Source organism: Spermophilus citellus (assembly GCF_964194105.1).
Source record: "Spermophilus citellus genome assembly, chromosome: 12".
NCBI lineage: Eukaryota > Metazoa > Chordata > Mammalia > Rodentia > Sciuridae > Spermophilus > Spermophilus citellus.
The window spans coordinates 82,933,821-82,955,840 of NC_138198.1; the positions used below are offsets into that span (position 1 = coordinate 82,933,821).

The 22,020-nt window shown below is 46.8% G+C and overlaps 1 protein-coding gene across 2 annotated transcripts in view; it reads left to right on the plus strand.

Annotated features, from left to right (window-relative positions):
* CABLES1 (Cdk5 and Abl enzyme substrate 1) overlaps positions 1–22,020 on the plus strand; it is a 110,700-nt gene that overhangs the window by 2,518 nt on the left and 86,162 nt on the right. The gene's annotated exons all lie outside the window — the stretch shown is intronic.

Consider the following 22,020-nt stretch of genomic DNA (forward strand, 5'->3'; position numbering starts at 1 on the left):
TATTTTACCTGCAGGCAAACTAGCAAAACCACGAAATGTTTCTTATTTACTTATTCAGGAAATGGCAGGAGCTTGTTACCATATGCAAGGGACCGTCTGTTAGATTTGTGTGGGATTTGGAGTTTGGGTAGCAGCGGGAGTGGGGAGCAACTGGCGAGATTTATGCCTATTCCCTGGGAGGCTCTGATCTTAAGTCAATCTACTGTGAAGTAAGTTACAACATAGACTCCACCTGGGTTCGGTTGATTTAGCAGTTGATTTAGCCTCAGTTTACCCTTCAGGGGTAGACCCTTGGCAAGATTCTGAAGGCATCAAGATGAGCTGGAAGAACATTCTCTATTACAGCCTGTCTCCTGTAATGCGCCTGTTTTGCTCTAGCCCAAGTAAGAAGGTAGCCTGTTGGAAAACTTCTTGTAATCAAGTCAAAGAACAAGCCGGCTCATCCAAAGTTGACTCTTGGCGGTGGATGAAATCAGGCCGGTGCTGATGTGTAGATTGCAGTTCAAGTGCCTGTAGGCTCAAGGGCCAGGGGTGTGGAGTCTGGGAAGCAACCTTGTGATTGCATGGATGAATTAGTGACACTGGGCACAGGTGACAGTCTGCTTCTGGCATTTCTTGTTAGAGCATGCATCTCCCCAGTAGCGGGTGAGTGTGTGGGAGGGGAATCCCTTTCTGGGCAAGTAGTGCACACTCAGCAGTTTCTGGGCAGCCCTGTATTACTGCTTTGACATTGCACACCGGCTCATAATTCTGGAGTTTGAGCCCAAGCCCAGCAGTCAGTGGGTCATGACAGGAATTATAATAAACATACGTGTTATTTTAAGCCAGTGTGCAAGGGCTGGCCTGTGTCACCTGGTAGACAGATGTGTTCCCTGTGCTGCAAACAGCTGGAGATCGGATTACCTCTTGCTCTTTCTCTAAGCAGCTAATTTCAGGGGATATGGATTATCTTGGGTTGTTATTTCTGAGCCAAAGAACATCCACAATTTACTCTCTAATCCCATCTCTGTGAACCTTTAGGATGTTTTCCTTGATCCCTCGCACTTCAACACAGTAAGATGAGTTAGTATTAAGATGCATCCTTACCTGTCAATCATGTTCATCTTACTATATCTGAATCAGTCCATCTCTGGCAACTTGATAGGCACTTTTAAAATGACAACTGTCAACAGAAACAGTATCAAATTTGATGTGCCAGCAAGGGAGGAGGTAGGGAAAATTAATTTGAGAAGAGGCCTTTTAAGCCAGCCCAACTTGGCTGAGGAATGGGGTCAAATGTGGCATATCCTAGGACATGTACTGTTTTTCAGACCATTGTCTGAAGTATACTGCTTTTATGATTTCTGAAGTGTACTTTCACCTGGTTTAAAGTACAAACTTATTTGAATAAGGCACGGGTGGGGCCTGTTTTCGGGGCTTCCCTTCCCTTCCCTTCCCTTCCCTTCCCTTCCCTTCCCTTCCCTTCCCTTCCCTTCCCTTCCCTCCCTTCCCAGTGAGCTCCCTTTCAGAAGCCAGCCTGTGTGCTTCTGTATACTACTTTACCTGGATGTCATTTGCCAATGAAATTAGATTTGTCTTGGGTTCATTTCTAGCTGAATTCCATAGAACTTTTCTGCTCCAAAGTTGAGCTCCCAGATCTCAGCCTCACCAGGAGCTCTTAAAAATGCAAACTCCTCGGCCCCACCCTCACCTGCTTCAACCCAAATTTACATTTTAACCGGAACCCCAGGGGATTCATTTACAAATTAAATTGCGGGAAGCACTGCTTAGTCTTTAAACCAGTCCAAGGAATTAAAACCGATGGGGTGAATTGCTTGAACTTCCAAACTTTGAAATACAACAGGGAGGAAGATTTCCATGCCTAAGCTTAGGCATGAGTGTGTGCTCAGTGAAGAGAGGTGAAGATCACACCATTTCTGTATGCTGATCCTTGACATCTATCACATTTGAACCTCACAGCCACCTGTGAGTTCTCTCACAGGTGAGGAGACTGTGGGTCTTAGGGAGGCCTATTAACTACCTCGGACTGGCCCAGCTACTAAGAGGCACTTAAGATAATGGGTGGACCCCATTTGGGCCAGGATAGGAACCTGAGTTGTTTTTTTTTTTTTAAATTAATTTTACAATAGAATGCATTTTGACATAGGGAACCTGAGTTTTTGACATCCAAGCCTGACATCTTTTCCCTAAGGCACTCAACCCTTGTCACCCTGCCTTGCACACAGTAAGGCCACCTATCATGTTTGAGCTGCTGACTGTAAATGTCCGGGATACAGCTTGCAGGTCACTTTGGTGTGATTTGATATCGCAGGTTACCGGTTACCTTGACGAGTCCTGCTTCCTCAAATGTTGAAGTATAACACCAGAGAAGCACACCAAGCCTAGAGTAGAAAGTAAGAAACTTGATTAAAGGACAGTAAAACAGACGACTCCCAGGTGGAAGAAGGGGACAGACCCAAAGATGGAATCTGTGGGATGAGGAAGTCCTGTTGCTTTTCTATGTCTAAAGTTTTCCTTGTTCTCCATTCTTCTCCCTTGTTTATTTCCCCTCATCCTGCAGAGTGACTGGGGCATGTGGATGGAATGGCAGGGGGTGGGGGGGGGTGTGCAGGTGCAGGTGGGCTGGAAGGGAGTTGTTGTCGGGAAGGGAGCATCAGCCCAGGGGCGTTGGTTAGCAGCTCCCTGTCTGCTCTAGAGTTGCTTCATTTACAACCTTTCTGGGAGGGGGAGTATCTAAGGGCTCTGGAGACTTGAGGATCATTCCAGTCTCCCAGGGGCTGTTTCCAATCCGGGCTCAAATCGGACTCTATTTTCTCCATCAGACCCGATTTATCTAGCTACCCTGACTACCTGTCTTTATATCTAGCTTGTACCTCCTTTAGTGATTCCTGGCAAGTTTTGCCTCTTTGTTTGGGTCCCCCGGTTTTGCTGTTGCGTCTTAGGCTCTGTTCTGTTGGACTGTGGCCTGGGGATCCTGCACTGGGGTGTGCAGAGGCACCCCTGTTGGGTTTCCTCTCTGCTGGAGCAGTGAGACTCCCACCAGGAAGGTGTTAATGGGTGAAAGGGAGTGTAAACTTAGAAGGTGTCTTAAGGCTTCTTTTACTTTAAAAACTTCACCCAGGCAGCCGCTGGCAGCAATCCTGATTACTCCATTACCTGGAGCTTCTGATGGCCACACAGCTGCCCAGCAGCCGTCTCCAGCCCAGGTAGAAGCTCTGTGCCTGCCAGAAGGGTGGCTTGGTGACTGGGGTAGTCCTTAGAAATGGCAAGCGTCTTTTACCTTTTCTGAACACCTGAGTTTGAATCATGCCACGTGGAGAGTTGGGCCCTCCATGGGAGGAGGGAACAAGGTGCAGAGGAGCCCCTTGGCCTGGGTCCCAGTGCTGTGGCCAGGGCAGCCTTTCCATCCCAGGCAGGTTAATTAGCCCTTCTCTGAGAGCCTGGGGGATGGCTTGGGCCCTTTAAACTAGATGCCTGTGGCAATGACATTTGTTGTGGAACGCAGACTGAGTGTGGGCAGGGGGTGTTAAAAGCTTCCAGAGGCTAGTCAAATGTTAATGTATTTAGGATGGGGGGGGGAGGGGGGTCCCTTCAATGGCACATTCTTCTTTTTGATAGCTCCAGGCTCTGTGGAGGGAGGCTTATCCTGTACCGATTTGTTCCTATTGTAAGGCTGAGGAAACTGGAGCTCAGATGTGTTAAGTCATTTGCTCAAGGTCACTCAGCCCTGCTCGCTGAGTTCTGGCTCATTCCTGACTGCTTACCCTGGCCACTTAGGGCTTCTGCCCTTCCTTTGTGCACCGCCCCTCTTGGGGTGGAAACTGGGCTCTGGCTGTAAACTAATGTCAGTGTCTTGCCTGAAAAGAAAAATGCGACCGGACCAGTAGTTGAGAATCCGAGTGGGAAGGGAGATGGTCATTCTTCCTTAACTTTGTCACCACCTGGCCATGTGACTTTGATCTCCCTAGCTTATTGCTTAAGTTGTCTTTGAGCCATTTTCCCAGCCGCAGTTACAGAAGCCCGGGCTGCACGCAGTCTCAGGCCAGGCCCGGCTCTGGTCAGGACACTTTCCAAAGTCTACGCCTGGTTTGTGCCTGGCTGGGAGTTAGGCCGTCAACTAGTGGCCCTAGCTGCTGGCAGAGGCATCCCGGTCCCCGCCCACTCCCCCGTCCTTGTCCTCCTAGAGCCTGTGATGTGGGTGAGCTCAGGAGGCAGAATAAACGAGCAGCCTGTTCTGTGCTGGCAAGTGCCCAGTGAGAGCAGCGAGTTCAAGGGTGACCTTTTGCTCTCTGGAAGGGTGGGGCAGCCTGCAGGGCTCTGTACACTGTCCCACAGCTGGCCTGGGAGCTTCCCTCGTGCCTGGAGATTGTTAGGTTGTGGATGGGGCTGAGGACAGGAGGCTTTGAGCAGAATGGGAAGAACTGGTGGGTGAGGTGGTGACCTCATGTGGGACAGAGACTTGGGAACCCTACCTTCTGGGCCAGGTGGGTTCTTAGGAGTCCTGGTGGAATTAAAGGATTGGGACAGATGAATCTGCCTTCTTTTCCTGATCTAGCATTCCTGTGGCCCACTGCAGGGCCTGGGACACGTTTAGCATGGGGACATGTGGGAAATTGAACTCTAGGCGCCAAGCAGCTGTGTGTCTGTTCCACAGCACTGGTCTCAGAATGTGCATGAATGAATGAATGAATGAGTGGAGTAGAGGGAACTGGAGTAGCAGGGAACCCTCAGCTGTAGGTCTCCTAGCTGGACAAGAACTTAGGGCCATCCAAGCTGGAAGCCACCTTGCCTGACAAGGTGGTCAGTTCCCCAGTCAACACTCCATTCCTCTGGGCAGAAGTGATCTCTATAACTTAGTGGCTAAAGAGCCTTAAGTTCACAAAGCACTTTTGTAGACATTGATTTCAGCCCCAGAAGGCAGGAGTTCAAGGTCACACAGTGGACTAGGGGTGGCATTAGGTGCTTTGTTATCTGTCAGGTATGTAGTAGAGGAAATTCTACTAATGAGACTTAATGCCTTGTATCATTTATTCATTCAACAAACATGGAACATAATGAGTATCAATTATGAGGCATCACTGTGCTAGTCGTAGGAGATAGAGACATAAAACCAGGTCCCTGTGTTGGGTGACGTAAGCAAACAAGCATTTAGCACAGTGATGAGTGTGTGGTTAGAGGTGAACTTGGTGTTTGAGCCCCCACAGAGTGGGACTCTTCTGACACTCCCCTGTGGGAGGCCTTGCAAATGGCCTAGGACACAGTATTTTTATTCAACAAACATGGGACAGGCATTATTCTAAGCACTTTATAGGGATTGAATTCATATACAGCACTCCTGTTTCAAAGCACAGAGAGGTTAAGTAACTTACCCAAGGTCTCTCAGTCTGAACATGGGAACTGGGTTGGCAGCCAGGCTCCAGAATTTGCCGTCTTGCCCACCTCACTTGGCTCTGTGGACTGCGGGCCAGACTCACAAATGCTTGTTAAAGTGGCTTCCACTGAACCTGGCAGAAGTTGACCTAAATGACCTCAAAGGTCACCCCTACCCTGATTTCCTTATTTACATTTCTACCTCTCTGTCATTCAGGGAGGACCTTTGTGCATGAGGACCCAGAGGCAGGGCCAGGGTGGACAGGGATCACTGTGGCCACAGTAGTGAAATCCTGCCCAGTGCCTTCCTGTGCTTCCCCTCTTTAGCCAGATCCCGTCTCCTTTGTTGCTTCTTACTTCTGGCCCTGGCTTGTCAGGGCATGGGGTCACCCTCGGGAGCACCAGCCTGGCCTCCCCCAGGGTGGTGTGGGCTCTGCCCCTCATCCTGACCAGGTTCTCATCCATGAAATGGGAATAATAACCCTGTCACCTTCCTGGGCCTCTGTATCTTCTCAGTGTCGCCTTTTCCCCAGGCCAGGGTTTGGCAAACGGTGGCCCTGTGGCTGTGTATACATAACACTCTTGGAAACTGCAGTGTCTACTTGTGTATGTGTCCTCTTTGGCTGTCTTTGTGCTCCCATGACAGAATTGAGTAGTCGCCACCGAGACCATATGACCTGCAAAACTCTAAGCTATTTTTCCCGCTGTCTTGTCCCAGAAAAAGGGTGCCACCTCTGCCCTAGCCCAGTGCCCAGGAGGTGTGCAGGGCCCTGGGCCCCTCCCTGCCCACACTCACTGTCTTGGCCTGGACTTGTACCCTGGGGGATGAGGTCGCCTTCTGAGAGCTTCCTGGCTGCTTGACCCCTGTCAACTCTCCCTCCCCAGAAGGACCTTGCTGAGACCCACATCTGATCTTGTCAGTCTTAAATTCCTTGTATTTCATTCAAGGCAGCCTTTGGCCCGGTGCCTAGTTTGCCAGTGACACCACTTCTCTTCCCAGATGTACTGTCCCCTGCTCCTTTGCACCCTTGCTGTCCTGTGTTGGCTTTCTAGAGAATACCATCGCTGCTCGGTGTGGGTGTGTGGGCTTCTCCCTGGGGAGGGTCCTTCGCGCCTTCCCACAGAATGCTCCCTCCTTTGATGAAGCTTCACTGAGCCCTGCACGCTGTCCTGGCTGACCTTGTCCAGCCCCTCTGCACTATACCAATTCCTCCTCCTGGCTCAGGGGCTTGGTGATTCAACAGCAGGGGGCTGGCTTCACCAAAATGGATCACCTGCCTCCCTCTGCAGAGCGACCACGACACCCAAACAAAACTCAGTTGTGTCAGTAGGGAAATCTGATTGCAAGACACCAGGCAAAACCTCTTATTTCTACAAGCCCCACTCCTCCTGGGGCTTTTATTTTCTCCCTGCAGCCACTCCTGCGCCTTTATTGGGTGAAACAGTCTATCTGCCACCTTTTCCTCAGTTTCACAACTGACCTGAGCCGCCAAGTTGACTGTCCCCGTTCCTGGGGTGAGGTGAGCCCCGCCTGCTTCTGGGTTTCAGCTGCAAGCAGTCGCATGCTTCAGCTGGACTTGATAGAGGTAAGGCCTCTGGGCTGCTTGGTGTCTTGAGTCTCAGAGTGGGAGTGTTTACACCATGGGAATTGGCCAGCAGGCTTTATATCCTGCTTCTAGAGAGCTGGCTTATTAGCATGTGCACCAGGGGCTGTGCCATACCCATCTTTTTGTTCCATTCTGCCCTCTGGGGCTGTGCAAATGTCACTGTCAAAAGGAAGCATGTGACTTTCCCCCAGGGTCATCGGCCACCCATTTTTCCACATCCCCAACAAAACACCCTGCCCTCATCGGTCAGGTTTCAACTCTCATCCAATTTAAAACCCAAACTTTTGTCCGCCGAGAACTAAAAAATAAATATTAAAAATTCTCTCTCTCTCTCTCTCTCCTCTTTCACTCTCTCTTTAAAAAAAAAAAAAAAAAAAAAACCCAAACTTTGGTGCAGATGCTAGAGCTGAAACAGACTGCCTTAGCATTACATGTTAAGAATCATAAAATCATTTAGTGTTTTTTTTTTTTTTTAAACAAACTGTAATGTTGTGTTTTTATTTTTGTTTGGTTTTTAAGAGCCTTCAGGAACATATAATCAATCAATGTTTCCTGTTTTTTTCCCCCTCCCTCTTTGTTTGTGTTAGTAGTTTGGATAATTGCACACCAGTTTATATTTAACGAGGTTATCATTAATGTGGTTTGGGGTTTATTGCTGCACATTTAGTCACAAAGACAAAAGCTTGTAAAATAGAACATGCAATTGTTAGTGTTTGAGGACTTGGAATATTGCAATAAATTTGGGAGTATGTGAAAAAACCCAGTCTTGTCTCTGATTTATAGAATACTGTGTACTTAAATCTAAGGTACATTTTGTGATAAATAGACTAAAATACCGTTCAACAAGAGACTAATAAAGTGTTTGAGAATGCCAAAGATTTCTGTGTGCTAAGCACATTGATTTTTATTTTAAAGCACTTTCCTCATTGACCCAATTATTTATGGAGGAAAGTGTCTTTTTTGATAGTTTCAGGAAGGCAGGGATTAAAAGGAATGGAAGACAGGCAAAGTCTAAATAGAGTTTTTTGCTGAAAGACAAAAATTGGCATGTTAATGGGGCTGATGATTGATCCAGAGTTGAAAATTAGTTCTCCAGGAAGTATTATTGAGTTGAATAAAAGTTTGCTTTTGGAGGGTGAATAGTGAGGAGGGCAGATGAGATTGCAAATGTCTAAAGTAATTGTGAGATTCAATTTATCTGTCACAAGATCATGAGGCCCTTGTGGTGATGCACCCTGTAATCCCAGCAGCTACGGAGGTGAGGCAGGAGGACCACAAGTTCAAGGCCAGTCTCAGATCTCAGCAACTTAGTGAGGCCAGAAGCAATTTAGTGAGACCCTGTCTTAAAATTAAAAGTCCTAGCATATATAAGGCTCTGAATTCAATTCCCAGTACTGCAGGAGGGAGGGAGCAAAAACCAAAATCCATCACAAAATTTATCCATCACAAAATTCACAATTGGTAATCCTGGTGCTTTAAAACTTACAAAGTGCTCTCACATTTATTTTTTTCATTAAGACATTTCAAAAAGGCGGTAGGATCACATCAATTAGAAAGTTGCTATATGTGGAGGTTTTGTTTTTGGTTTAGTTTTTTTGATACTGGGGATTGACCCCAGGGAGAATTAACCACTGAACCACATCTCCAGCCCTCTTTATTTTTTGAGACAGTGTGTCATTAAATTGCATTGCTAAGGGCCTCACTAAATTGCTAAAGCTGGCCTTGAACCTGTGATTCTCCTGCTTCAGCCTCCTGAGCCACCAGGTCTGGCTGGAGCTGGAGGGTATTTTTTGTTTTGTTTTGTTTGGGTACAGGGGATTGAACTCCAGTGGTGCTTAACCACTGAGCCACATCCCCAGCCCTTTTGTATTTTATTTAGAGACAGGGTCTCCCTGGGTTGCTTAGGGTCTCACTAAGTTGCTGAAGCTGTCCCTGAACTAGCTATCTTCCTGTTCTCCTGTTTTAGCCTCCCAAGCTGCTGGGACACCTAACAGGTATCCAGCTGGAGTTTTTAAATCTGCATCTTCAGATTTTAAGTTGAGAGTTTAAAAACAAAAACTCTACCATAGTCATATCTTTTAAGAAAACCAAAGGTTCTTGTTGAGTGCTTTGAAAATTTATTCTCCTTCCTGTTCCAAATCTTCATTTATAAATCGGTTAAAAGAAGAAAATTCTTAGGCCATTGTTCATGTCAGACCTATTGGCCAGAGTCAGTCAAGGTCATATGTTAAAGTACAAAGAAATACTGTGTCGGGGCAGATCAGCACCTTCTCATCAAGTCAGGATGCTGATTTTTCACGTGATAACCTCTGGGCCAGGCCAGCAGGACCCTGGGCTGAGGTGAGCGGTGGAAAATTTTCCTAAGGATGGCAGCTGTCTGGATTATAGTTTGGTGTCAGTTCCTTCCCTAGGGGGTGGACTCTTGCTCCTTTTCTGCCCCCGACTGCTGCGGAAGGGGAAAGACTGGCTTTGGAGCACAGAGGCTCTGACCTTAGGTAGCACCTTCTGGGCAACTTACTGAACCCCTCTGAGCCTCATTGTCCTTATCTGTAGAGTGAGGATAAGAATTGCTGCCCTTTGGGGTGTCAAAGTGTTAAAATAAAAAAGCAGCATTCAGCACCTAGTGAGGTCTGCCCCATAGCGACTGAGCAGTAAAGTCGGAGCTGGTATTTCCATTTGTCATGGAAGGTACCAGATTACACCCTGCACTTCTCTCAGGAAGCAGTTGAGAAGTTGGGTGGGGTCTTCCGAGATCATGGGGAGCTGATCTTCTGGAACCCTGAGTGTGTTGTTTTAGTTTCATAAATAGTAAAATCCGAGCCCTGAAGGAGAACTGTAATCCTGCATGAGGTGCTGGTTTTACCCCACCTAGCCTGTGGCCCTGACAGTTTCCATCACCAAAATCAAGCAAGGCTGGATGAATTCCCACGCCCCTTACTGTAGCTTTACAGCAGAGGAAGGATGAGGTGAAGAGTAACCGCTAGGGGCTGGGGATGTGGCTCAAGCGGTAGCGCTCGCCTGGCATGCGTGTGGCCCGGGTTCGATCCTCAGCACCACATACAAACAAAGATGTTGTGTCTGCTGAAAACTAAAAAATAAATATTAAAAAAAATTTTCTCTCTCTCTCTCTCTCTCTCTCTCTCTAAAAAAAAGAAAAGTAACAGCTGGTCTTGCCTACACTGGCTCATAGAAGAGGCAGTCCTGCTAGGAGTGTCCCTGTCACCCCCAGTGGGGCACCTGTGAGAGCAAGGCAAAACTTCCTAGATAATTCCAGGAGGCTCACCTTTGCTCACCCGCTTTGCAGAAGCCACAGCCCTCATTCTGTGGTCTGTGTGAATCTGTCCAGCCCCCACTGCAGAATAACCCCCTTGGGAGTGAGGGCTCCTTGGGGGTCCCATGGGTAATGACCTCGACACATGGAGTCAGTGTTGAATGCTACTCAAACGGCATCTCGCCTTTCCCCTCTATCTTCCCTCCCTGTGCTCAGGTTCTTCTGCACGTGGCCCTCACCCTCTGCCTTTGCTCCCCTGGTTAAACAGAGCTAGGTCTTTGTCCAGGGCTCCCAGGTATAGCTGCTTTGGGTCAGCAGCGATTTCAGTATCTACTCTGCACATGCACCTGTGTGCCAGCTGGGGTGGCTTGGTCATCCAGAGATGATGGAGCCCGGTGCCTGCTCCGAAGAGGAGACTGAAAGGGCAGGGTAGGAGCTGAGAGGGGCATTCCTGAGGTGGGAGCCTGTGGCAGACTTAGAGATGACTTTTGAGGTGGGCCTACAGATTGGCTGTGACTTGGCCGTGGGTGCTTGATGTTTAAACGTGCCGGATACTCTGTTAAGAAGAGCGAGTTTCATTTCAGAAAGAGCATGTAGACTTCTGAGCAGGGACAGGTGTGACCAGAGCTGGGTTGTTAGAAGCTGGAGGCAGGTGCCGTGGTGGAAGGAAACCATAGTTGGCCCCATTGCTTTTGGGCCAGTGATGGGGCAGCACCTCAGGGTGGGAGCATGTGAACTGCTACATCATTGTCCGGAAGCAAAAGGAGGAGAGGCTGGGGTCCCACGGTCTCCTCTGAGGGCATCCCTCATGACCCCCCTCTTAAAGGTTCCACCACCCCTGAGTAGTGCCAAGCCTTGAACACAGGGGCCTTTGGGGGACATTCGATCCAGACTACAGCAAGTCCCAGTGCCAAGCCTGAATTAGGGGAATGGGGATCTGTAGGTGGCTGAGGCACCACAGAATTTTGCAGGGGAGGGGAACCCTAAAGTCTATACTGGATACTTTTGGTTTTAATTCTTTGATATGGCTATAGACCAGTAGTTCTCAGAACGCGCTCCCTGGTCCAACAGTAGCCAGGAACTTGTTAGCAATGCAGTTCCCAGGCCCTACCTTGGACCTACAGCATCAGAAATCCCTGGAGGTGGGCCTAGCCATCTGTTTCATCCAGTTCTCAGGGTGTGTCTGATGCCCATTCACGGTGGATAAAACCTCCTGAGTTCCTCAAGCTTTACTGTACCTTCTGAAAGATGGAAACAGTACCTGGTGCTTTTATTAGGAGATATACTTTAATTTTACTTCATGGCATTCTAGCATAAATCAGTGGAAGTGACCACCTAAGCCAGGCCCCGCTGAGAGCCCAGGTGACAGGATGGAGGGTGTACATGACTGTGTAAGTTCATGGCTCCTTTTCTGTCTTCCCTGGGCCACGCTGTATATGTGGTGAACTTCTAGACTCAGCTCTGAGTTCTTGCACCTTAGCTCTCCCTGGCAGCCCCCTCCTGTCTGGTGTTTCTCTGTTCCCTCATCTGTGTCTTAGAGCATCTTACATTGACTTCTATTTTAAGGTCTTAGCAGTTTTGTTTTAAATAGTGAAACAGATTTGTTCAGTGCCTTCTACCCAGCCCTGAGGATCCGGGGGTGCATCAGAAAGATGGGGCCCTTGTTATCATGGATCTTCGTGTCTAGTCTGGGAGATGGGGCTGTAAAAAGGCAATCAGAAAACGACAAGTCAAATACATTCTGGAGAGTGGTGGGGAGGGAATCACTGGGGTCAGAGAACATCTGGTGGATCCAGTGACTGGGAAAGGCCTTTCTGAGGAAGATCTTCAGTTAAAGCCATCGAAAGATGAAACGCAGGTTTCAGGCACTGGGAACCATATGTTCCAGGGCCCTCAGATGTGAACATGCTTGATCTGTTTAGGAAGAACAACAAGAGTGGGGTTGGGGCACAGTGAATGTGGGGGAGCTGACACACACTGTGAGAGTTCTCTTTTTATTAGAGGAAGCCCCTGCACAGTGCTACCCTGGGTAGCAGTGTTCTCTGGCTAGTGGTTTAAAATCCCACGGATGGCTGAGTGGAGACTGGATTGTGGATTTGGGGAGACATATTTGGGAGCCTTCTGCTTTGGGGGAGAACATTCCGAGAGAGACAATAGTCTGGGCCAGGGCAGAGATCATGAGGGCTTGATGCGCTCCAGGGGTGTGTTGGTGGTGACATTGGTCGTAGAGGAGTTGACTGATCCCTGCCATCGTGAAGCTTAGATCCAAATGGAGAGAGACTCTTGAGTAATCATACTGCAGATGGAAGGCTGCAGACATGGTTTTATGTTACAGGTGGGGGCAGCCTTGACTCTGTTGGCCTGTGATATGTGCCACATTGGTGGGTCAAGGAAGGCTTGCTTCGGGAGGTGACTGCTGAGCTGCGGTCTGAGGACAAACAGGCAGAGTTGATGAGGACTGGGTAGGTAGTCAGGAGGAGCAGCAGGTGAAGGAGACCGGGGCTAGGACTGCGGCGGATGGGAGGAGCAGCAAGTATGAGGAGGCCAGAGAGAGGCCATTTCAGTGGTCACTGGGACCACAGTGGTGGTGATGGAAGATCTGAGCAGAGTCAGCAGTCACAGGGCAATGGAATGGGTTTGGAGACGGATTGAGCGTGGAGAACAGGGACGGAAGAGGGCATCGGAGACCTCTGGGTTTCTGGTGTGTAAACTGGATGGTGCGGCAGAGAGAAGAGGATGTGACATGATCCAGGGTTACGAGTTTTTAAAAAATGCTACCTAGAGGAAAAAATTGTACAGCCTAGGATGACCCTTTTTCTTTTAATTGCCACAGCCCCCCCCCCCCCAAATCTTATGTCTTGCTGTCCTAATAGAAGGGCTTTATCTACAGATTAGAAGTATCTTTTTCTTCTTTCTGTGCTGGGGACTGAAACTCAGGGCTTTGAGCTTCATCCCCAGCCCCTATAAATAACTCTTTGATGATGTGCTTATGGAGAGTTTCCTATTTCTCCCAAAGTTAAGAATGGTGTTTATGCTTAGAGGTCACCCCACATCCTATACTCATTTCTAACTTATTTGGCTTAAAAGTTCTAATAATACCTTTCAAAATAAATGTTGAATGTAACAGTTTTTTTTTAAAGAATCGGATTTCATGCATCTAATCATAATGACATACAATTTCTGTGTATTACAGGAAAAAAAAAAATCCTTGTGCTGGGTCATTAGATTTCCTGAACAATTCCTAAGTCAGCCTGTACAGATTGTCAACTAATTGCCAGGTGCTGAAGTCTGAACCCTCTCAAATATGAGGGAGGATCTGTTCTCCAAGAGGAAAAAAAAAAAAAAGATATCTTTGGTCAAGCGCACAGTGGTTGCCTGTGGTAACTAAACCAGTTCCCAGCGTGCCGGAGAGGTGTTCTTGATCTGTGGTTCAGAGTCAGGTTGGTGTGGGCTCTGCATCACGGGCAGCAATTGCATATTTCTCTTGTTTTATTGGCTCTTTTCTTAATAATGGTGTGTTTATTAAATACTCACTTTATGAGCTGTGGAGCAATATGGAAATTGCTGCACATCTCGTATCTACCCTTTCCTGGTTGGGTGGCTTTAGGAAGTTCCCTGAGCTCCCTAAGCTTCAGTTGTCCTCTATGAAGGGGGAGATGATATTTAATAATTGGACACCTCATAGTGTGACTGCAAAAAGCAAGTCTGATGATCTCGGTAAAGCACTTATTATAGTACCTGAAACTTAGTTCTCAGTATCTGATGTGATTATCATATCTCAGATACTCTTCTGGTGTTTTACAGATTTTGCAGGAGCTGATATCACCATGTAAACGAGGGACTTGAACTTGAGAGTGTGTCCTTTTCTCCCCAAGTCCTGGGGAGCCACCAGGATTGGTATCCTGTCTAACTAAAGATCATGCCTCTGGGTTCTGTCACCTTTTGACACTTGTAACATTTTGTCTAAAATTTGGTGGCTTTCCTGAGCAAAATAGGTTCTGCTGTAGAATCTGGGTGGTGTTTCCTGACACCTGTGCTCTTTGTCACTTGCACTGTCTAGGAATATATGCTGACGTTCTTGTCATTTACAACCCAGCCTGTGTTTGACTAAGGCTCTGCGTCGGTGGGAAGCTGCTGTGTGTACATGGGATGGTGAAACCAGATTTTTAAAATGGACCCTGTCTGCTACAAACGCAAGTGAATAATTGAGGCCAGGCAGACTGGGAGCAGTGGGAATGATATATTTCAATCCAGTCTTCCTGCAAACAGTTATTTCACAGAGCTGGAAAGAATTTAGCCTGCAGAGCTTAGTAAAGAGGTGCGACGTTCATTCTGCGTAATTTTAGTTCTTTTGGAGCCAGGAAAATAAAAGTCAAGACTGAAATATAAGGAAATGAATAAGATACGTGAAGGCTGGTGAAATCTGGCATAAAAAGAAATATTTACATGGGAGTTCAGCATTGATTTTTATATTGTCACAAATTAGTACCAGATGCCTGCATTTCAGACAGTCGCCCGAGCTGATCTGAGAGTGTGAGTTGGACAACAAGTCACGTTGCCATTTGGAGTGCCGATTGGTGTTTTAGAAGTTTTTCTTTCTTTCTTTCTTTTTTTTTTTTTTTCAAAGGGAAAAGAATGTGTATTACAGACCCAGAAAAGAGAACTTTTATAAATGGCAATTAACAGAAGATGCCCAAGGGAGGAAGTCTCCAGTTTCTTTTTATAACCCTGGCAAAAGTAATTGAGGTGACATTTTATTAGCATTGGCATCTCCCGCGTGCACTGGGAGTGAGTTCAGCCTTGTGTAGCCATGTCCAGAGCTGGTCACTGCATTTCCGTTTTCCTTCAACCTCAGGGCAGAGGAGAAGTACAAGAGCATTTCTGTCTGGGGCTGCAGGGCCTCATGTGGGCTCCACGTGGCAGGATCCCAGAACCCTGGTGGGGTAGACCACATTTTCCCCTAGAGCTGAAAACAGTAGCTTTTTTCGTTTTTGAGTCTTAGGTTTGGACTGAACAGAATTTCCTTATCCTGTAGGCCCCTCTTTCTCTGGCCTTCAAATGACTCGTGCAGTAAGTTGGGAATGGTCTGATGGCCATGTCTGCTCCTGGGATGCTCTCGAAGAGGTGTGGCCATGTGAGAATAGGCAGATTTCCCCTGGAAGTTGTCAGAGGCCACCTGGATAGCTGGGAAAGTGGAGTCTATTCTGGCTCCAAACTTGGGATGCTGTCAGACTTCAGTGAGAAACTCTTTCAACACTCAGCCTAGAAAAGAGGATTATTGGTTGTGAGGATGTGGTTGGAGGATGGTGGGGTGGAGTGAGCCACTAGAACAGAGAGGGGCCCACAGAGACCCCTCCAGCCTGCAGACACACCTTGGTATTGCTCACAGGGGCCAACGTGTGGGTATAGAAGGAAGCTCATGTACATTGGAACAAAAGTTTGAGAGCTGCTGACACTGTGTTCTGGGCAGATACTGGCCAGTGGCTTCCTGAATGTGGACAGGAGACCCAGAGATTAGAGGCCACTAAGACTGTGGGTTTCAGTACTTTTACCTCGTCGTCAGAGCCAGGATTCTGGACGTCGGGTTCTGGACTCTGTTCTCCTATGTTAGCTGCTTCTCCTAAGGGGATGACTTCTGTAACAGAGTTAACATCACCAGTTCTTATTACTCAGAGTGGTTCATTTATAAAGTTGTTTTAGACACTGACCTAGGGAACACTGGGCCACCAATCCTAAGGGAAGTGCAGAGTCAGGTTCCTGCAAACCTCTGGTCACAGCATCTTCATAATCAATCTGTACATAATCTTGTTCTTTATGTGTTTCTGTTTAAAGATACATTATTATTATTATTATTATTATTATTATTATTTATTTATTTACCAGGGATTGAACTCAGGGGCACTCAACCACTGAGCCACATCCCCAGCCCTATTTTGTATTTTATTTAGAGACAGGGTCTCACTGAGTTGCTTAGTGCCTCGCTTTAGCTGAGGCTGGCTTTGAACTCATGATCCTCCTGTCTCAGCCTCCCAGGCCGCTGGGATTACAGGCATGCACCTCCGCCCCTGGCTAAAGATACTTTAATAAACATTGTTGGTTCTTAGTTGACTCACAAACAGCAGCACTATAGCTTATGCCTTAAGGAAGCTTTCTTCACACTAATTTTATCCCTAAAATTCATGGCAACCTCCTTGTGCTTAGGGACACTTGGACGGCACTGAAACATTATGCTTTGGACCATTTTATAGTGAAATTACCAACAAAAAAAGAAAAAGTGTGGTACATAGTGCCATGAAATGGACACATGTTTACAGTAGGAGCTGAAACAATGGTTGAGTGTCTCCTTGATCACTTCAGCCAGGTGACTCCCATCTTTTTACCACTGCACATGCGCATGACCATGAAAGTGGGATAGATGTTATTATGGGTTACAAATAAATTTTGCAAGTGGGCAAATTTGCAGATACAGAATCCACGAATGAGGATCCAGTGCACTTTCTTCAGACACTGCTTAAGATGCTTGCTGTGTGCTGGGGGCTTCCCTAGATGGGGGCGTCTGGAAGGAATCCATTCTCTCCCCTACAAAGGCCTGCTTTGTCCCATCACATTTATTCCTTGCAGTTCCCTTGAGGTGAGAAGGGCTGGCTTTGTCCTCTTCCCTTTATGGATGAGGATACATGAGGCTCCTGGTCACAGCAGAAGGTGGAATCTAATCTCCCAGCCCCGAGTTCCTTTTCCCTTCCATGATGCTGTGCAAGCAGCTGAGCTTCATGATGGGACAAGTGTCTTCGACGATAGAAAGTGAAATGCTGTCATCATCTTTGAATAGCACCTAAAGTGACCTATCTGTGATTGCATTAGACAAGAAGCAGCATCGAGTTATGATTAAGAGCTTAAATTCTGGAGCCAGACTCCTCTAGGTTGGAATCCTGGCTTTGCTGTTCCTTACCTGTGGGGCTTTGGGAGATTTAGAAGTAAAGTAAAACCTTTCTCATGCTTGGTTTACTTATTTGTAAAACAAAGATAGTGATGAACCCAACCCTAGGGACAATGTGTGACTTAACTGAATTAATTCAGACTTAGTGCTGAGGTCTGGGCCTGGCACCCTGTAGACCCTCTGCACTTTGGCCAGATGGTCATTTGGTGTGATAGGTACTCGGGAAATGCACATTGAGTCTATTAACAATGGCTCTAAATAAAGGAGGGAAAAATGGTATAGTATGGCTGTAATGGCACTGCCCAGAGCCAAGAAGGGATTTTGTAATTTTCCAGTCCTTTTGATCTGTTTGGGTTACATAGCTCAGGCCTGGAAAAATCTGTCTTTGAGCTTTATTTTCCAGTTTGACCATCAGCAGTCAGCAGATTAACCTTGTGTCATTTTTTTTGGTGAGTGGACTGCTAATCAGATGAGCAAATATTAGTGGGTACCTGCTGAGTTTAATAGTCCCTGTGAAAATTTAAAATAAAAGAGTGAGGACAGGAGATGTCACAAGGCAGAGAGCATAACTAGTCGGGGAAGGAGTGAATTTCCCCACCACTCCAAACCCCCATCTTTACAGCCACTAAAGTATATTTAAATCTTCCAGTTTTCCTTTCCTTCCTTCTGCTAACCAACATCTGTTTAGTAAAAAAGCAGTTGTGTGCCCCACAGGGATGGGGAGGAGGAAGCCACGTCCCATGCAGGGTCTTCAGGTTGCAGCCTGCCCTGGACCCAGACAGACATCTCTCAGGCAACCAGTCCAGCCACTTGGTAGAATGCCTTTCGTGTCACCAACAGAAGATGATTACAAAACACGCAGTTGTTTTCCACATCTGTATAATAATGATGCATTAGTAATTTGGGACATTTTTTTATTTCCCTTCTGAGAGCCCCACTTTTGGCCTGTCTCCGTCCCTCTATTGGCCCTGCTCTCAGTTGAATGGGAGATGCCTCCGTTGGAGATAAGTAAAGCAGGCCTTAGACAACTGATAGCCACTTAGGAAATGTCTTACAGTCAGGGTCTCTGAACCTTCCAGTCCCAGGGACCCTGGGGGAAGCTTTGTTATTTCTTTCCACAAAATTGCAGACCTAAATTCGTATTTGCCCTGTTCCCTAATAGTAAGTTTTTCTTTGCCTCACCTGCTTGCAATAATAGTACAGGCTTGCTGAAGTGCTATTTTTAGAAAACTCCCATTTCCTTGAGAGAAGAGGGGACCTTTCCTATAAGCAGATGTTTTGTGACATGGTTGAAGTAGACCTTGTACCCTAGATAGTTTTTTCTCCTGTATACCTTTTATCAGTGAGCAGCTGATTCTTTCTTCATCTTTTCATTCTGCCCAGGGCAAGATTTGCTGCTAAATAGACTCCAGTCAGCTGATCCCGACCATGTGAGCTTATGAAAGGCATCTGTTTAAGTTGAAAAATAAATAATTAACACACACACGCCTAGACAAAGGTTGTTGCTCCTAGCAGGATTAAAATTGGTCTACCCTTTTGCACAGGCTTTTTGTACTTGTCTTAAAAGAATCTTTTTTTTCTTTTTGGTACAATGGATTGAGCCCAGGGATGCTTAACCACTGATCCACATCCTGTGTGTGTGTGTGTGTGTGTGTGTGTGTTTTAATCTAGAGACAGGATCTTGTTGAAATCCTCAGTACCTCGCTAAGTTGCTGAAGCTGACTTTGAACTTGAGATCCTCCTGCCCCAGCCTCCCAAGCCGAGAATCTTTAATTTTTACTAAAGATAAAAATTTAAAGGTAAAATGAATGATAAAGGTTCCCCCCTCCCACCACCCCTGGGATTGTTTTTTGTTTGTTTGTTTGTTTGTTTGTTTTTAAACACATTGGAAGCGACACAGGCTATCAGGACTTTTCTACTTCTCTGCGGAATCTTAAGGTAACTCTTTATCTACAGTTTCTTTGAAATTCTTAAATAAGTTAAAACTAGCCCAAGTAAGAACTTTCAAAAGGATATGTTGATTTTTTTTTTTTTTTTCCAAAAAGCTTTTTTGGTAAGTGATGGTTTACAAGATTCTCAAATTTAGAAATGGAAAAGGCTAAGCTGTCTTTTGTAAGATCCTACACTGCACGTCCGGGACCGAGCGGTGTGTGGCTGCCATGTGTGACCATGTGATGGCCCAACACGCCTGTCGATGGCCTGCCAGTGGCTCCAGCAGCCCCTTCCTGGAGGCATCTTGAGCACATTCAATGTCTGAAGTTGTAAGAGTCAGGTGTGGGGTGCTCACAGTCATTGTCTGCAGACCGTTCCCTGATGTGTCCGTCCAGCCTGGTCTTTATTCTGAGATTCCCTTGTCGGTGAAAGCTTCTAAATAAAATCTGACCCATGGCCAGATGTGCTGGCCTGTGCCTATAGTCCCAACTACTTGGGAGAAGGCAAGAGGATCCCTTGATGCTAGGAGTTTGGGCAACAGAATGAGACCCTGTCTCAGAAAAAAACAATAACAGAAGGTTATTGCTGACTTCCAGACTGATAAAAATCTCACTTTGAAAATGTAAAACAAAGCAAAACAATAATGGTAACTCTCACTTTATCATCATGTCTTGCCTGTTTCACATAAAATATTTTTTTGGGGGGGGGTACCAGGGATTGAACTCAGGGGTAATTAACCACTGAGCCACGTCCCCATCCCTTTTTTGTATTTTATTTAGAGACAAGGTCTCACTGAGTTACTTAGCGCCTCGCTAAGCTGCTGAGGCCAGCTTTGAACTTGTGATCCTCCTGCCTCAGCCCCCTGAGCCACTGGGATTACAGGCATGCACCAGTGCATCCAGCTTACCCAAAACTCTTCACTGGTGCTTTCTGTGGGGTGCTGTGTCCTAAAAAGGTTGTATCTAAGTTACAGTTGTGTTAAAAATGAGGGTCAGTTGGCCAGGCACGTACAAAAGAAAAAAAAAAAGAGGGTCAGTTAAAAACACAGTAAGTCTATATGTGAAATCCCATCACTTTTGCTAACTTTTGGTGCATTTAACTCCTGGTGTGGGGCTCTATCTGCATCCAGCCATTTATTTGTCCAGAATTTCTACTGCTGTCATGGAGTCTAAGAACTAAGTCATGTATGTGTCTGTGTATATCTACACCTATTTTTTTTTTTAGTGTTATCATGCTTTATACACATTTTTGGAATTATTTTCTTTTTGACTTAGGGCAACAAAGAACCACTTTTTGGGGGTTGGTTGCTGGGGATTGAATGCCAGGGCCTCATGCACACTTATCCCATACTACAGCGTTTACGAATCAAGAAAACAGAAGACAGTTTTTATAATAGGTAGCTAATTTTCACTGATTATTGTGGGTGCCTTACAGTCTTTGTAAGCAGGACTCGGACAACTTAGACATCTACCTTCTTAAGGTCCAAATGTCCTTCTACAAATTTAGGCAGTTTAAAGGAGACACACCTGGCATTCGCTTTCAGATCTTTCTTTTAGGAGGCCTTTGTTGAGTTTTTGCTGGGGGCATGGAGGGTGGAACAAGATATCCTTGATTCTCACCCTGCAGGAACTCCCAGTCCTGAGCAGGAAACAAACAAACAGATAAATAAATACATGTATGAATGTGGGGTGTGGGGGGGGGCTGCTGCCATTGGTGGTGGCAGGGAAGACCTCTTGGAGAGGAGTCTTAGGCTGCTGGAGGGGGGGGGGGATCGCCAGCCAAGAGGGGTGGGTTGGAAAGAGGTCCAGGCATAGGTCATAAGGGCATGTTCCAAGGACACTTGGCAAGAAATAGCAGAGTTTGGGCAGAAAGGAAAACTCCAATATGGCTGGGAAGGGTGAGTAGTGGAGAGAGGTAGGCAGGGCAGCCCATATCCTGGGGGGGGGGGGCATTAGTGTGTTCTTGGTGCAGTGGGCACACAGCTGCTTGAAGCTCTGCTGCTTGAAGCCAGAGAGGTGATGGTGGGTCAGGCTGGGGTGGGCAGGCAGCGGAGGATTCATAGTCTGTTTCAGAAATGGGACAGTGTTTGGTGATGCATGGAACGTGGATGTGTTGGAGAGAGGAGTCGAAGGCGACTAGGCTTGTGACCCGGCTTCTTGGAGATCACTGAGATGGGACAGCTTGAGGGAAGGGCTGAGTTTGGCACATGAAGTTAGAGCTGCCTGTGAAGGTGTCTCATGGAGGTTTAAGGAAGCCACTTATGTACAGGAGCCTGGAACTTTGAAGTAAGGAGGTGACAGTGTTGGGCTTAGGTGCCATCAGTATGTAGGCGATATTGAAAACCAAAGTTAAAGATGAACTCACCCAGGAAGAGGTACAGAGAGATGACAACCGAACCTCAGAGGGGTCTCCTGTATTGAGAAGTTGAATAGAGGAGGCAGGGTAGCCAAGAAGCAGAGCCAGCACCCTGCGCTGTCACTGTTTGGGGCAGGGAGAGAGGACATGGGAGAGGGTCTGAGGGGGGAGAAGCAAGCACAGGTAGCATTGAGGGAGTATGGAGAGGGAGTGGATGCAGAAGCTTTACAGGCTGGGCGCACCATGGAGTGCCTACCTAGGCTCGTAAGCATGATTTATAGTGACACAAGCCGCTGGACTATGCAGTCATTTAACAAAGGAAGCAAGTATGGTTACTGAAACCAGGGGTCCCTTCAGGTGGAAGTTGCATCCGGGAGCATGATGTATCCCAGCTCCCTTTTACTACATGAACACTTATCTTGTTGGTCCTTGTTTTGTTTAAAAAGATTTAAAAACAAGTGCTTGAAAATATTAACATATGTAATCTGTGTCCTTGAGAGTAGGTCTTGTTATCCCATTTGCAGATGGGAAAACCGAGGCACATAGTG